At 34.4% G+C, this 5,265-nt stretch overlaps 1 non-coding gene across 1 annotated transcript; it reads left to right on the top strand.

Moving 5' to 3' along the window:
- Positions 1 to 366: 366 nt before the first annotated feature.
- LOC131169702 (small nucleolar RNA R71) lies at positions 367 to 473 on the top strand. Its single transcript, XR_009140602.1, has one exon. It is a non-coding gene; the product is annotated as a small nucleolar RNA R71 (small nucleolar RNA).
- Positions 474 to 5,265: the final 4,792 nt, after the last annotated feature.

Here is a 5,265-nt window from a genome sequence, read left to right as displayed (position 1 = left end):
CCAATCCGCTTCTCTATGTTTTGAATGCTATTTCTGGTCTCCTATTGAAACTGTTGTGTATTGCTAGTCAAAGCCTTAACAATTTCATTAAGTGTTTGCATGTTCCCTATAGCCAATTGCCTCACCCATGAATTTAAATCAAAAATCTGTTTCTCAAGGTTAGATGTACTTACCTCATTAACCTTCTTAAGTGTGTGATCCATTCTCATTCCAAACAGCTAAGAGTTTGCTGCCATGCTAGTAATCAACCTCCTTGCTTCTTCTGGTGTCTTATCAACCAAAGCTCCTTCATTAGTAGCATCTATCATACTGTGGTCCATTGGTAGAAGTCCCTCATAGAAATACTAAATCAAAAGCTGCTCACTTATTTGATGATGGGGACAACTTGCACAAAGCTTCTTAAATCGCTCTCAATACTCATACAAACTCTCCCCATTTTATCGCTGGATGCTACAAATTTCTTTTCTTATGTTAGCAACACGGGAAGCAGGAAAATACTTTTCCGAAAATATCCGCTTTATTTCATTCCATGAGTTGACAGAACTAGAAGGAAGGTACTACAACCAATCCTTAGTTGTGCTTTCCAGTGAGAAAGGGAAAGCTCGAAGCTTAATTTGGTCCTCTGAAACTCCTTGAGGTTCCATGCTAGAACACACAATATGAAATTCCTTTAAATGCTTATGTGGATCTTCACCTGAAAGACCATGAAACTTAGGCAACAAATGGATTAGTCCAGACTTTAACTCAAAATCAACATTGAAAGCAAGGAATTGAATACACAAAGGCTGTTGGTTTAGATTAGGAGTAGCCAACTCTTTCAAAGTCCTTGCAGCCATGGTTTTGTTTTCGAAATATGAATCCAAACTTAATTCCCTTAGAGATTAGACTCCTTCATATGTACTTAATTCCCTTAGAGATTGGACTCCTTCAGATGTACTCAGAATCTGCTTAGCTTGCTTAGCTAATTTTCTCAACTATTTAGCTATTTTTTCTACTTCTGGATCAAAAAGTAACTCACCAGATTGAGAAGTTCTTATCATAAACAAAAAATAAATCAGACTAAAAGACAAAAAAATGCCTCAAAACCCTAGAAAACAATGGAATTTGGCCTCAAGAGGGTGGGGCCAATGAATCCTATGGTTATTTTTAGGATGTCGTTTCCTTTAAAACAAGTATAGAACGCCCTCTTAATTTAACCAAAATTCTACTAATGAATAGTAACACTGTAATTTTCACTGAAAAGGTAAAAACAACAACACTTTACAAACAGAGGTAATAATAGAATATCCTAACACTAAAAAATATGAAATCCAATAAACTTTCAGTCCCCAGCAACGGCTCCAAAATTTTGATGGTTGCCGATTCCACAAAAAATTAATTGAAATTATCAGTAATGAAATAATTTTTGAATGAATGCAATAAGTGGTAATCCAAGTCGAACCCTAGAGACTAAGTTATTAAATTTCATGCACGTATGTAACAGAAAAAAAAAAAAAAAAAAAAAAAAAAAAAAACAAAGGTGGGTTAGGGGGCATTATAACACTAAATCAAAAGAAATCAAGTTCTGAAATTAAAGAACTAAATTTAGGTATAAAACTCTCAATTTAAACAAACTTTAGTCTAAGGTAATTCGTATTCCAATGTATGACTCGATCATAGATAAAAGAAATATAATTATCTCTTATTGAATACTTAACGTAGATTTACCAAACAGCGAGGTAAAACCCCTAACTTCCTTATACTCATCAATTTGAGCCCAGCACTCTTATTGACTCTAATTATTAACTGAATTGGTATTAACCAATCCTCATCAATTTAATAACTGCTTTAAGAACAAGAAGTAGTTAAGCTTGAACAATAATTTATAAAGCATAAATCATTTAATTCACCCTATTGTTTCCTGAGGTTATTATCGAAATCTTGGATCATAATCAATAATACCTAATGGCTACTCGCATTCAATCTTACACAATAATTATGGGTTATGAAGATGAACTAGCAATTAATTAGATTAAATAATTAACTAACAGGCCTTTTTAGCAAATCATTCAATAGATCAAAAACAATGAAATAAAGAAACAATAGATATTAAAAAAGGCATAATTTAAATTAAGAACCTAGTCTCACAAATTATCTATAAGTACTAGAATCCCTTGAACTGAATTTAGAAACTTAGCTGCTCATGTTCATGACTTACAAAAATAAAGTAAAATAATAAAAAGGTCTAAAACTATGAATGTGAATGGAGAATGAAGGTGTTGAAGGTGTGTCTCTGCTGCTACCAAAGATGATCTTTCTAATCAAAAAACTGATCCACAGATAAGAACCAAACTTAGAAAATTTTTGAAATTCAAAAAGATAGATTCTCTGCTCTGCAATCACAGCTAATTTTTAGCTACTTTCCTTCCAATTCTATCTCTGACTTCTTCAAGAAAGTTGTAGCCCTACTTTTTAGATTTTCAACGAGTCCTCATTTGCTCAAATCGGAGGTCTACAGCCCAAGTTATCGGCTAAAAACTGAAACTAGTTTTGACAGACGATCTAGCCCATAAATTTGACTTCACTGCCATTTTCAACCACCAAAACAATGTAGCCTTGTCTTTAGCCCTTCATAGAAATTTTAAAGGTGGTTCTTAAGGTTCAATTGAGCCTAGGTTTGCTTTAGTTGGACATCTGGAGTGAAAGAGCAGAACCATGAAAAACATAAGTTTATTTCCAAAATACATATTGCAAACACCATCTGTGAACTGAAATTCATAGTCATTTCTAGTCAAACTAGATATAGAAATGATGTTCTTAAAAGCATCAGGTACACATAAAATATTATCCAAACACAAAACATGTTCTGACATGTAAAAGGATTTAGATCCTATGGCTAAGGCTTCAACAGTTGAGCCATTGCCAATCCAGAGTCTAACATCTCGAGAACACAAGCTGCTATTATTTGCTAGTTCCTGCATATCATAAGAAATGTGAGAACTAGCACCAATATCTAAAACCCAAGTTATAGATGAACTATGAGTATCATCAAAATCTAAATAACAAGATATGGACATACCTTCTGAAGGTGTATCCTTCTTGTCCTTCAGAGAATCAAGATACTCTGGGCAGTTTCTTTTCTAGTGCCCATCCTTCTGGCAGTGGAAACACTTTCCTTTGCGTCCATCAGCTTTAGTCTTCCCTTTCTATTTAGCTATTTTCTTAGAAGGACTAGGAATCTGAGGTTTCTTTTTCTTATTGCCCTTCTTTTTATTGGACTTTCCAGCAGAAGAATATGCATTCAAATCTACCTCTTTTCCTTTATTACCCAGCATATTCTTTTGGGCAATAACCAGCATGTTGAGTAAACCAGCCAAGGTGGATTCCTGCTTAGTCATATGGAAATTTCTCACAAAATTCCCAAATGACTTAGGAAGGGACTGAAGGATCAAATCCGTCTGCAATTGAAAATCCATGTTAAAGTCAAGATGTTCCAGCTGCTCAATCAGCTGAATCATCTTGTGGACATGATCCCCAACATTCTGTTTCTTAGACATCCTCTTGCAGAATAGCTGTCTAGATATCTCATACCTAGTATTCCTGTTGTGCTCACCATACAACTCTTGTTGGTGAAGGAGGATCTTACTCACACTCTGCATGTTCTCGTGCTGCTTCTGTAACTCATTACCCATGGAAGCAAGCATGCAACACTTAGCTCTCATATCATGCTCCTTCCACTTGTCCAAAGTTTCATGTTCCTCTTGAGTGGCCTCTGGAGGTAAGGCACCAGGAACATTTGTCACACCTTATCCCTTGTAAGGCATGACATTTTCCCGTAGCATACCTAATGAATCACCAAACTCCACCTACCGATAACCTATTAGTTATGCTACAAAGGATTTTGAAACAAACCATAGCTTTTTATCTTATCAATTCTTTTGCAAAAAACTGTATGAGAATAATTAAAATTCCATGTAAACATTCATTGGAAATAATGATAGACTAAATATTGCAAAAGTTATATTTTCATAAGTCTCAAAGTAAAATACAAAATAGTTACAAACTCAAAATGTGATAGCAATACAATGCATTTAAATACAAACTGCTCAATGTCCGTACATCCATGCATATAGGTGCAAAATACATCAAAAGGAAATTACAGGGGTATAACTACAATATATACCCATAAACAATACCAAAATGCTGCTTCCAATCTCTCACTTAGCAGCCTTCTCCTTTCCCTTACCTGCGACAGCATAAAGAAGCTATCGTTGAGTATATCACTCAGTGGTGCACAACTAATAACTTTAAAACTTAAGGTAAAACATAATTTGTCAAAGCATAATAAATCACATTTTTCTTAAGCATGAAAACTTCACAATAGTTCTAAGTTAATAAGATCCATTTATTAGAATAACAATTAAAATGAGAAATCATACTTCATAAATCACAATTCACAAAGCATTAGTGTTGCCAACATCAATACACAGTTTAAGCCATGACACAAAATTTCACAATCAGTGCCGTGTTGTACACCACGACAAAGCAATCTCAACCTCACTAACCGTTATTAATGAGGGAAGGGCTAGCTAGCAAATGAGTACTCATGTAGTCTTACCCCACTAACCGTTATTAGTGGGAGACATAATCAATATCAATTATCAACCGCAAGTAGCCATTACTACTGGGGAGTTTCGAAAGGGACTGTCATGCTAACTGTGGTTTCAAAACAGTTTCCAAAAATTTCCCACTCAACAATCACATTTATAAACCAATAAACACATTTAAATTCATCATAATATCCATATAAAGGTTGCAACACCCAAATTTCTTAAATGCAAGAGAAAAACTATATTTCAGTCAAAGTAAACTTGTTCAAAGCAAACTCATTCAATTTAACACATTCCAAGCAATTTACAAGTTTAAAAACGAAGAAAAGGTTAGTTTTGCACAAACCTTCAATAATTCTCCTTCCTTGTTACCTACTTCTCCTTGTCCGTTCCAACATCTTTTTCTACTGAAAATACACAAATAGAATACCTCAATACCAATCTCAATTGCTGCCAAGAACTCATTACATGCATGTCTAATGCATCCCAAGTTAGCTTTGAAAATTTTAGAATATTTTGGTTTTGGGACAGCTTGGTGCCCCAATCTTTGAACCCAATTTGTACCTAGTTTCGATCATAAGTTGATGAGGTGTTCTTCATGAAAATTGTTCATTTAGGTCTTAACTTTAATTTTCTTTTTGAATCACCTAATTTGGAGCTGTGTAGTCAAGTTATG

Source organism: Hevea brasiliensis, chromosome 1, assembly GCF_030052815.1.
Source record: "Hevea brasiliensis isolate MT/VB/25A 57/8 chromosome 1, ASM3005281v1, whole genome shotgun sequence".
Lineage (NCBI taxonomy): Eukaryota > Viridiplantae > Streptophyta > Magnoliopsida > Malpighiales > Euphorbiaceae > Hevea > Hevea brasiliensis.
This window is presented reverse-complemented; position numbering and strand designations above follow the sequence as displayed.